At 35.6% G+C, this 12,915-nt stretch overlaps 1 protein-coding gene across 1 annotated transcript in view; it reads right to left on the reverse strand.

Moving 5' to 3' along the window:
* Positions 1–9,767: 9,767 nt before the first annotated feature.
* The window catches only part of LOC137654724 (sodium-coupled monocarboxylate transporter 1-like), a 9,824-nt gene continuing 6,676 nt past the window's right edge, over positions 9,768–12,915 (reverse strand). The window contains exon 4 of the mRNA XM_068388627.1: positions 9,768–12,915. This exon is cut by the window's right edge and continues 476 nt beyond it. The gene's annotated coding sequence lies outside the window, so the exon portion shown is untranslated.

Raw genomic sequence — 12,915 nt, forward strand, 5'->3', positions numbered from 1 at the left:
CAGGGAAAATAGCCCAGTGAGGAAAGGAAATGAGGAAATAAACTACAAGAGATGTTCAAGAATAACAACATTAAAATAAAAATTTTCTTATATAAACTATACAAAGCTTCAAAATAACAAGATGAAGAGGAGTAAGATAGAATATATATGTGTGTGTATATATATATATATATATATATATATATATATATATATATATATATATATATATATACATATATATATATATATAATATATATATATACATATATACTGTGTATATATATATATATATATATATATATATATATATATATATATATATATATACATACATATATATATATATATATATATATATATATATATATATATATATATATATATATATATATATATATATATATATATATATATATATATATATATTTGCTACATACGTTCTATTACTTTACTCGTGAATGATAACACAAAGCCGATAGTCATGTTGACGTATTCGAAGGTAATTATTGGAATGCCCCCCCCCCCCCACCCCACAAACAACACCCTCCCAAACCAATCCGTAACTACCCCTTGGAGATACCCCACCCCCTCTCCTCATCTCTCCTCTTCTCCCCTGGCTCCTCACCTCCCTCATTAGTCTTACGTCTCTCCCTCATAACTCTAGTCTTTTTTCCTCATTAATCTTATCTCTCCCCCATCAATCTTGTGTCCTTCCCTCATCACTATATTGTACGGTAGAGGGGTATGTAGTTGTAGATGTATAAGATATGATTCTTAATACGAATGATTTTATTGGGATGGTCATAATCAACATTCACTTCTGGTTCTGGTCGCCTTAGACACGGCACTTAGGATAAGGATTAGGATAGGGGAGTGGGGAATATGGGGAAAGGAAGAGTATCCCTGGATACAATCCAGTTTATAGCCCGAAGGCAGGTACTCGGGATGGGTAAGAATAAGGAAAAAGGGAGAAAGGAAAGTACAGGAGAAGAATAAAAGAGAGGGGCAGACCCTCTTGCGATGCTAGATAGGATTAGAAGCAGTTTGAGAAAAGAAAAGACAGGCAGGGAGTGGAAAGGTTTTTTGGTTCAATGTCTGGCCCTGTTGCAGAAGTTTGCTTGTCTGGCTCCTATTTGATGGTTAAAAAAGGTATGATTGTGGACACGTCACTTACAATCCGGGTATACCGAGGGGTATGTGGAGTTGGTTTGGGCATGCTCTTCGCACTCCCCAAGGTAGATTAGTAGGCCTTGAGTTCACCAAACGTTTAGCTGGGCTCCACAAGGCATTAGGGGAGTTGGAAGACCCTGGCCTACATGGCTGAGGACTATGAAGCCTGAAGTAGGAAATGATGAATGGAGAAGTATTGATTTAAAAGCTCAAGACAGACGACTGGGGAAATCTAATTGAGGCTCTTTGCATCAAAAGGCGTAGGAGGAGATGATGTTGATGATGATGATGATACAGCCATTGAGAGCGGTATTATAATAGTGTTTGCTCTCGTGGTCGTTTATTTTTTTCATGAGCATTAATAACTATAACTGTATTAACTATTACTTAAGCATACACACGTAATGTATTCAAATATGTATGTAATTAGAATAAAGTATGTGAATTCAAAGACGCGTTAGAGATGGGTAATAATAATACTTATTCCTCCAAAGGGGCGAGTACCCCAGACTCCTCCGATTCTGTATCACACCTCGGATATAATAACTGGATTAAGCTTAACATCCTTCTATAAATTCCTAACTTGACACACATAGCAGTATGGCATGTCAGTCGTGCATCAGGTCGGGATTTTAAAGGTAGTGTGCTGAAACATCGTACTGAGTCCACGATTCGTTCAAGAGATAATTTGTCCGCTGCTAAAAGATATAGTCAACCAAACGGTGTTTTGCTAAACCTTTGATGATTGCAATAAATGTCATGCCAATATTGTGAAATTAGGTGCATCATATCTCTGTGCATTAATACACCAAAATATAAGCATGAAATTATTTTAACCCGGGTATTAATGATGCGTGTTTTAATAGTATTATTATTATTATTATTATTATTATTATTATTATTATTATTATTATTAATTTGTTATTATTTATTATTATTATTATTATTACTTGCTAAGCTACAACCTTAGTTGGAAAAGCAGGATGGTATAAGCCCAGGGGCTCCATCAGGGAAACTAGTCCAGTGAGGAAAGGAAACAAGGAAAAATAAGATATGTTAAGAACAGTAACAACATGAAATCAAATATTTCCTATATAAACTATAAAAACTTTAACAAAACAAGAGGAAGAGAAATAAGATAGAATAGTGTACCCGAGTGTACCCTCAAGCAAGAGAACTCTAACCCAAGACAGTGAAAGAACATGGTACAGAGGTTATGGTACTACCCAAGACTAGAGAACAATGGTTTGATTTTGGAGTGTCCTTCTCCTAGAAGAGCTGTTTACCATAGTCTCTTCTACTCTTACCCAGAGGAAAGTGGCCACTGAACAATTACAATACAGTAGTTAACCCCTTTGGTGGAGAAGAATTGTTTTGTAATCTCCGCTGCTAAAAGACAGTCAACCAAACGGTATTTTGCTAAACCTCTTATGATTGGGATAAATGTCCTGCCAATATTGCGAAATTAGGTGCATCATATCTCTGTGCATTAATACACCAAAATATTTTAACCCGCGTATTAATGATGCGTGTTTTATTATTATTATTATTATTATTATTACTTGCTAAGCCACAACCCTAGTTGGAAAAGCACGATGCTACAAGCCCAAGGGCTCCAGCAGGGAAAATAGCCCAGTGAGGAAAGGAAAAAATGAAATAGATTTACAACAAGAGAAGTAATGCACAATCAAAATGAGATATTTTACATATATTAATAACATTGAATTAGATCTCTCATATAGAAACTATAAAAACCATAAAAAAGAAAAAAAAGAAGAAGATGAAGATAGAATAATGTGCCTGAGTGTACCCTCAAGCAAGAGAACTCACGTCCCTACCTGACAATCTATTAGACGGGACTTAGAGACCCGCTCAAGCTGGGTAGTTTTCAATAGTGTCTGCAACTTTACCATCCTTGTGATCTAGGGATGTGTAGTTTAGTTGCAACGTTGAATCTACCTGCTGAGGCATCAGCGGCCATTGTCTGGCCCTCCTTGGTCCGAGCTCAGATATGGGGCTTGGGTGCTGATCATATGTATATATGGCCAATCTATAGGGCATTGTCCTGTCTCTAGTGCATTGTATTGACCCTTTATTATTATTATTATCAATTGCTAAGCTACAACCCTAGTTGGAAAAGCAGAATACTATAACCCCAAGGGCTCCAACAGAGAAAATAGCCCAGTCAGGAAAGGAAACAAGGAAAAATAGAATATTTTAAGAATAATAAAATAAATATCTCCTACGTAAAATATAAAAATTTTAGCAAAACATGAGGAAGAGAAATAAGGTAGAATAGTGTGCCCGAGTGTACCCTCAAGCAAGAGAACTCCAACCCAAGACAGTGGAAGACCATGGTACAGAGGCTATGGCACTACCCAAGACTAGAAAACAATGTTTTGATTTTGGAGTGTCCTTCACTGCTATTCATGAGTGACCTTTAAGCTTTCTTTTATTAAAGTTTCATAAATTGTTAAGAAATCGCGGAAATAATTGGCATTTTAGAGTACCATTTTCAAATAGCCCTGTTAGAAAATATGAAAGGCGGGGTGGGGGGGGGGGGCGGGGGCGGGGGGAGGAAGTAGTGTTATACGATAGAGTTGAAGAACGAAGATAAGAGATGAACGTAGTTGCCACCCAAGTTTTTACATTCTTCCTTTTATCTTTTTGTTAGTGGATGATCCTCGCTGAAAATCACCTAGTAACTTTGACTCATAGTTTAGAGTAGGCTGACTTGCGCAATTGATGATTTTTTTTTCTTTCTTTCTTCTTTTTTTTAGCAACAAGTCAAGTGCTTCTTCTTTTTTTTTTTTCTTTTAAACAAGTGAAATGCTGGTAAACATCTGAGGGGTTTCTAGATCTATTTCTTCTATCCGATTTGTTTCTAACATTTCCGTTAATGTGTCAATTCTGTCTTCTTAAAATCCATCAGTCGTACAATGAATGATTATGTAGTACTTTTTAAATAAATGTTGTACAGTTGTATCCCAGAGTGATCCGAATATTTAGTGCAAGAATTTCATGTATTCACCCCTGTCGTCTTTTATTTGTTTTATTTGGCTGTGAGTAAATTTACACAAAAACTAATGTACCGATTTTAACCAAACTTGGTGGTCATGTTGGGTATGACCCAAGGATTAATCTGTAACATTTTGGATAAAGAAAAATCAAAGTAAAAGTACGCAGCAGTACTTTGGAAATAATCGTAATGTAAAGTATAATGGCAAGTGTTTAATTTTTTTTTTTTTTGTGAACAACGTTACGCAAAAAAACTTCAGAACCAATTTCAACGAAGGGTTGTGGTGGCCTATGTGGTAACGTCTCTGGTTGGTGATCACCAGACTGGGGTTAAGAGTCCCGCTGAAAATTGTTAGTTCCTTTGGTCGCTGCATCCTCAACATCCTTTTGAGCTAAGGATGAGGGCTTTGGGGGAGCCTATAGATCTATTTGTTGAGTCATGAGCAGCCATTGCCTGGCCTTCTTTGGTCCCAGCTTGGGTGTAGAGGGGACTTGGGTGCTGTTCATATGTTTAATGGTCAGTTTCTAGGGTATTGTCCTGCTCGATAGGGCACTTTTAAACTTGGTGGTTAGAATTGTTTTGTCTAACCAATCAGCTATTAGGAAACTTTTCCGAGCTAAAATGGCACCCCCCTGCGAATCAGTGCAAATGCGCCTCATTAAAAAAAAAAAAAAAAAAAGAGCTAGCAATAGGTTCGTTTTGAAAGGATTGACTAAAAACTGGCTCCTTTATCGAAGGCTAAATCCATTCGATTTTGAAGATAAATCGAAGTGGAGTTAAAAGTGCAAAATAAGACTGCTTTGCGTGACGATGAAATGCACTCTACTAAGTACCCCTCTATTATTATTATTATTATTATTATTATTATTACTATCCAAGCTACAACCCTAGTTGTAAAAGCAAGATGCTATAAGCCCAGGGGCCCCAATAGGGAAAAATAGCCCAGTGAGGAAAGGAAATAAGGAAATAAATAAATGAAGAGAACAAATTAACAATAAATCATTCTAAAAAAGGCAACAACGTCAAAACAGATATGTCGTATATAAACTATTAACAACGTCAAGAAAAAATTTGTCATATATAAACTGTAAAAAGATCCATGTTATTAAGTAATGATGTGAAGAACACTAGACAGTTGCTTCAAAATTGCCACAAGTAAAACCTCTATCTGAATGATAGATTTTAATTGTATCACAGCATTGAAAGTAAAAAATATATTACTAGCTTTTATTTCTTTATTATAGATAGCTTTAGTATTCCCGGACTCTGGTTCGTTCGTTTTAGATTGCCTTGCCGTTCTTCCTCGGTACAGCTGAACGACTTTTGTTGTATGCAAGGCAATCTAAAACGAACGTACGAACGAACGTCGTTCAGCTTTGCCGAAGCAGGCAAGCAGGGTGTGGGAATATTAACGCTATCCATGATAAAGAATAAAAAATAATAGTATCTTTTTTTTTTTTTTTTTAATACCGGGATGCAATTAAAATCTACAGACACCACAAACAGGTTTTATTATTATATTATTTTAATATTGCTTTCTTTAATTTTTATTTATTATGGATAGCGGACGTTACTTGCTTGCTTGCTTGATTAGGCAAAGCTGAACACCGAAAACAGGATTTTTTTCTTCTTCTTTTTTTTTTTTTTTTTTTTTTTTTTTTTTCTGCGCCTAGAAACTCGTTTTATCAGGCACAATAATCAACGGCAATTTTCTGCAACAGCAGCTGTTGAATATTTGTCCTTGGTGTGACCAGTAGAGTTGGCTAGAGGCTTTTGTGTTCGTTCCTGTTTTGTTTGGCTGCAGATATGATGTAAGGGAAACTTTAGCAGAGAAGATAGAATCTAAGATAATACAGTTACTTTTTGACAGAATACAGATATTAATAAGACATTCATATGCCAGAGAGTCCTCCAGTACTACAATATTATTAAATCATGTTAACTTCCCAAATCTTTATCGAGTCAGTAGGTAATAAGTAGTAGGTTGGCCATCCGTTGAGATACTACCGCTAAAGTTATGGGGTCCTTTAACTGGCCAGACAGTACTACATTGGATCCTTCTCTCTGGTTACGGTTCATTTTCCATCGCCTACTCATACAACGAATAGTCTGGCCTATTCTTTACATAGTCTCTTCTGTCCTTGTGCACCTGACAACACTGAGATCACCAAACAGTTCTTCTTCACACAAGGGGTTGTAGCTTAGCAAATTACAATAATAATAATAATAATAATAATAATAATAATAATAATAATAATAATAATAATAATAATAATAATAATAATAATAATAATAATAATAATAATAATAATAATAAACTCCACTGCGTAATTGTACTGCAATGTATTTTCTTCAAAATCTAATTTTTTTTGACGTTGGGACTTGGGGCATACCTCACAAAATATAACCTTATTATTATTATTATTATTATTATTATTATTATTATTATTATTATTATTATTATTATTATTATTATTATTATTACTTGCTAAGCTACAGCCCTAGTTGGAAAAGCAGGATGTTCTAAGTTTCGTTGAAATTAGTTCTGACGTTTTTGCGTATTGTTGTTCAGTAACAATAAATAAACTAACAAATTATTTGCCATTTACTTAACATTGCAGTTACTTTTAAAGTACTGTAGTGTACTTGTACTTCGATGTACTTTATCCAAAATATTATAGCTTCATCCTTTGGTCATATCCAGCATGACTACCAAGTTTAGTCAAAAACGGTACAGTAGTTTTTTATATGAAGTTGTTCACAAACAAACAAACAGGGGTGGATATATAAACTTTGAGAAAATATCTTCAATTTTGGCGAAGGCAATAATGATGATTATATGAAAATATCTTTTTGCCTACAATTTAACCTCAAATGACTACCAAATTTAGTCAAAATCGGTACAGTAGTTTTTTATATGAAATTGTTCACAAACAAACAAATAGACAGGGGTGAATACATAAACTTTGAAAAATAAAAAAAAAAACAATTTTTTGCGAAGGTAATAATATGAAAATATCTTTCTGCCTACAATTTAACCTCCATGATATCCCTGTGATCAAGCGAGTTTTATTCCATTTTTTCCAAATTGTCAATGTGTGTTGTTAACGTGCATTTTTGGAGTAAGGCTCATATCTTATGCCAATGACTCCACTGTTTAAATAAACCGTAATTTTAATCGAATAATCTCCGTATAAATATACTGTTCTCAGTCGTATTTCAGTAAAATACAGGTAACCGAAATTTTTACCCTACTTTGTTATCTTATACGGGTTGGTGATCGTAATATCACCCCTTTACGTCAAAATATCCGTTTTTAAAACGGTAAATGCCTGGCAACATTTATTCTTTGATTTTACCCTTTTTTACCGCAAATTTTGGCAGTGTACCATAGATGACCAGTATTTGTAAATGAGAAAAGGCCAACTTTTGATTAACCGCAGCTTTAAAAGGCCAACCCATTAGTAGAAAAAGGCCAGATATATAGTATTTTAAGGTCTGTTTTTTTCGTAATATTACTAAAGGCCAATCAATTAAAAAAGGGCAAATTTGAGGTTATTTTTGGCCTAAAAAAAGCCAACTTGGCAACTCTGGATCATCACGGTTACATATAACGCCATCTGGATTTCACTGGCGGCAACTCTTGAATTTCGACCATCGAAGATATATTTAATTCAATCAAAAGAGTTTTTTTCTTCTTTAGACGTCAGAGGTAATTAAATAATTCACTCTTCATAAATCTGTTATTTACAAATAATTATCAGTAAGACAGAAATTAAATTCTTCCTTGGAATTGAATAGCAATAGTCGAGGACAGGAAGTTCTTGGGACGTGAAAATGAAATGAAAATTCTTCGTGTCTTATATTTTATTACCTAAATTATAACATAACAAAATATAGATACTTTTAACAAGATCATAATTTTCACTTATAAATACGAAGGCTATAATAACAAGACTCAATTAGCCCTGAACTACGAAGGACGAAGAAAATTAAGAACTGGAAAGAAAAGTTAATTTTAAGAATATATTGACCAAAGAAGAAGAGAGAGAAAAAGAATTAAGAATTTCTTGGTCTCTCGAAACCGAACCTACGAAAGTGACTGGATATTATTCACATTGAATGTTATCCACATTACTCATGGCACATGGACACATGTTGAGAAAGTAAGTTCTTGTTGCCTGCAGTTTTATGCTCTGTTTATATATCTATCAAAGAATTGGAAACGAACTGAAACTGACACTTTTCCTACGCATGCAAATAGCAATGGAGTCCTATGTATGCACTTTTTACACGAATTTCAGGTTTGGCCCGAAAACATCCTCCTATACTCAATTTTTTTTTAATGAGGCGTCTTTGCCCTGACTCGCAGTGGTGCCCTTTTCTCTCGGAAAAAGTTTCCTGCTACCTGATTGGTTCGAATTATCTTGTCCAACCAATCAGGGATCAGGAAACTTTTCCTTGATAAAAGGGGACCCCTGCGAGTCGGTGTAAACCTGCCTCACTAAAAAGAATTGACTATAGTTTGGGTCAGTGATTGTGCTGGTTGCAGAATTTTTTCTTAGGTAGGACTATCTAGTATGAGGTTCGTTAATAATGGATCTAAAACTTTTATATGTTCTTTTTCGAATTGGGAGAACCAGCAACAGGTTCTTTGGAACAGAAGGTGAATTAGCAGTAGTACCGTTTTAAAACCATAGACTGGATTCGTTCTTGATAGGATAATATTGCAATAGATTCGGTCGGAAAGGATGCACTTGAAATAGGGTCATCCTCAACAGGATATACTAATAATACGTTCGTTCCCAACACTTTGAACTATACTCATTTTTCTTTTAATGAGGCGCATTTGCACTGACTCGCAGGGGGTGCCCCTTTAGCTCGGAAACGTTTTCTACTAAAGTCAATTCTTTTTAGCGAGGCAGATTTGCACCGACTCGCAGGGGTGCCCTTTTAGCTCGGAGAAGTTTCCTGATCGCTGATTGGTTGGACAAGATCATTCTAACCAATCAGAGAGCAGGAAACTTTTCCGAGCTAAAAAGGCACCCCTGCGAGGCAGTGCAAATCTGCCTCATTAAAAAAAAAAATTGAGTATAGCTGATTCGTTAGAATGATTTTGTCCAACCAATCAGCTATTAGGAAACTCTTCCGAGCTAAAAGGGTACCCGTGAGATTCCGTGCAAATGCGCCTCAGTAAAAAAAAAAAAAAAAAAAAAAAAAAAAAAAGATGAGCTAGCAATAGGTTCGGTTTGAAAGGATGGACTAGAAACTGATTCCTTTATCGAATGGCAACAGGCTCTTTCCTAACAGAATAAACTTACAACAGAATGATAGAATGAAATTGCAAGACTTTTATATACTGCGCAGTCTCTTTTAGTGCCATGTGTGGATGTATATTTTCAAAGAGCAAAAGTATTAGGCAAAAGTTATGGCAGGAAAATAGTTCTTATACGAAAACGACAAATATACCATAGATTCCTTAATATTACCTTAATAATCTAATTATATATATATATATATATATATATATATATATATATATATATATATATATATATATATATATCTATATATATATATATATATATATATATATATATATATATATATATATCTTGTCACACATGGGTACTCTGAAAGCATTAACAAGTACGAGCTTATATTATATAACAATAATCATGATAAAACTCTTTATTCTACATTCAATTCTATAGCAGAATATTGTACATTTGTTTGCATAGATGCAACGTACCTGTATACATCAGCAGATCTTGCTTATTTGTACTTTCTTCTCGAAAATTAAACTATTCTAAAAACTACCTTATTTGGAGTAAACTTTAATGCATGCGTGTGTTAGTGTATTCGCGTAAGCGTGTGGACGAATCATTTTTGTGTGTGCGTATGTGTGTGCGTTTCACAGCCATAATCCATAAACTTAATGTAAGTTACAGCATTGCTGCGGTCGTCATCTGGTCCAGCTAAAATACTTAAAAGAGCTTAACAGCAGGTTATGGAAGACAATTGAGGTTTGCAACTTAATAGTGGCATTAAATCAGAGGCTCTCGACCCTTTCCGCACCCCAAACCAAGTACCCTGAGTTGGTCAAAGAATTGTTTATTAAAGAGTAACTTCCTGAGTCAATCCGGTTGCTGTTGGTGTAAACAGGTAGTCTTGAAGTTAACCAGCCCCTGAGATAACAAAGTAACCAATTGAATTAACCAAGTAGCATCTGGCGTAACCTAGAGTTATCCAGGTTTTCCCAGAGATGAGGCTCTTGGTGTAATCAGGTAGTCTTGAAGTTAACCAGATGTAACCCATTGAATTAACCAAGTAGCACCTGGCATAAGCAAGAGTTATCCAGGTTTTCCCAGAGATGTTGCTCTTGGTGTAATCAGGTAGTCTTAAAGTTAACCAGATGTAACCCATTGAATTAACCAAGTAGCACCTGGCATAAGCAAGAGTTATCCAGGTTTTCCCAGAGATGTTGCTCTTGGTGTAATCAGGTAGTCTTAAAGTTAACCAGATGTAACACATTGAATTAACCAAGTAGCACCTGGCGTAACCAGGAGTTATCCAGGTTTTCCCAGAGGTGCCCAAATAAACACCTGAATTGACCAGATACCCCCAAAGTAATCCAAATAACTCTCCTGTAATCAGACCATGACCTACACAACTACCAAACCTGAGAGTGAACCTACAAAGGTTTTAAAAAAGTCCAATTGATTATGAGATTTCTGCAATTCTAATTAGTGAACTGAAATTATAAAGGATTTGTGATATAGTTCATCATTAAGTTCGAAAGCTTCGTGAAAACACACTTCAAGCATCTATGAGGTCCCCAAGGTCGAGCATCCTTTATGATGTACTCTTGGCAACACAATCCATGGTGGCTTATGAGGTGAGGTTCAGGGCAGGAATCCCTTGTGAAGTACATTCGTGTAACAATTTGTATTGCCATGGGGTTGAGAAATGCCATTTGGCAACCTTCTGAAGACACGTTAGAGTTGTTGAGGTCCAAACTAAGAACCCCCTGATGTAAATCTTATAAACCCCATTATCTTGTGGTGGCCTGTTGGTAACATCCTTGGCTGGTGATCTGATCGCCAGACTGGGGTTCGAGTCCCGCTCAAGCTCGTTGGCTCCTTTGATCACTACAACTTCACCATCCTTGTGAGCTAAAGATTGGGGTTTTGGGGTAGCCTACAGGTCTATCTGCTGAGTCCTCTGCAGTCATTGTCTGTTCCTGTCTGGTCCTAGCTTGAGTGGAGGAAAGGGGCTTGGGCGTTAAGCATATGTATATATGGTCAATCTCTAGGACATTATCCTGCTCGATAGGGCAATGTTAATAACCCTTGCCTCTGCCATCCATAAGCGGCCTATAAACCTCAAACCTTTAAAAACTAAACTACTCCATCAGATACAGTAGTCAGACTTAAGACTTCCACAAGAAGATGGTCTTTGCTTTAAATTCAGTGACATTTAAATTGCAATTTCTTTAATATTTTCCAAGTTGTGGATAATCGAGGTCCTGATGAATTTGTTGTAGAACGGTATAGCTAAGGAAACATTGATAAAATTTAGAATTTTAACATGAACCAATGTCACTTCTTTCGAAAACCTGACTACTTCTTTGTCTCGAAGTCATTTCTGAATTAACGACATGTCTCCAATACAGAAGAGATTCTTTCTATCTAAAGCCCATGTATTGTCTTTGTAATCTTCTTTGTTCTTTTTTTTTTTTGCTCGTGTCACATTACTTATGAAATCACATCACATTACTTATGAAATCACAGTTCATCAGACGCATGGTCAAAAACTCAATTTTTACTAAGTTTGAGACCAACTTACACGCTTAACCAGTCACTCTCGCATCTCCATATTCTCACACAACGGTAGCTTTGATTATCAAAAACTATCTACATATGTCTTCTAGTCACATGGCCATTTTATGAGGGAATGATTAGAATGAAATCAAAGGTCATCATACTCGTTAGAGAAAACAAAAAGAAAGTTAAAGTGGAAGCTTGATGCTCTTGTGTAAAATACCAAGAACTACTGAAACACGCAAACAAACCTTAGCTGTCTTTCACAAACAGCAATTAGGTTAGAAATGTAACGTGAGAGCCAATATAGCAAAAGCATGATATCACCCGTCATATACAGAGTTCAGTAGCCCTGTGCATGTAAGTACATTATTTTTTCGTCTGGAACTTTGAAGTAATTGAACGAATTTCGGTGCCTGAAACTAGGTTGCCTCGTATAGGACTTTCTAAAATAGTCTAACATACCTATATTTTCCCTTTGATAAACTAAATGCATATATGTGTGTAGATTGTTATTTAAAAAAAAAAAGCAACTCTCTTCTTTCTCGGTTTTAGCAATTGCATAATCACTTCACCAACGAAAGGTCCCAAGTTCGATCTCCCCTAAACCCATTGTGGGTCTTTTTAACTGAAACATGAATTCTGTTTCTGGTGGACAACTGAAGGCTTTGGGGCGCAGCAGCCGTTTTGAGATAGAAAGAGAAGACAAGCAGAATTACTGTATGTAAAATATATATCTATAAGCTATTAATGACAACATATAACTAAAACAAATGGAGTATCTCGACTTGGACACTCTTCACCAAATATCCCATTTCCCTCCCAACTCTATAATTCCAGAAGCTGATCTTTTTCTGTTCGCTTTCTGCAACATATAACCAAAACAAATGGAGTATCTCGACAAGGACACTCTTCACCAA

Source organism: Palaemon carinicauda, chromosome 15 (genome assembly GCF_036898095.1).
Source record: "Palaemon carinicauda isolate YSFRI2023 chromosome 15, ASM3689809v2, whole genome shotgun sequence".
Taxonomy (NCBI): Eukaryota; Metazoa; Arthropoda; class Malacostraca; order Decapoda; family Palaemonidae; genus Palaemon; species Palaemon carinicauda.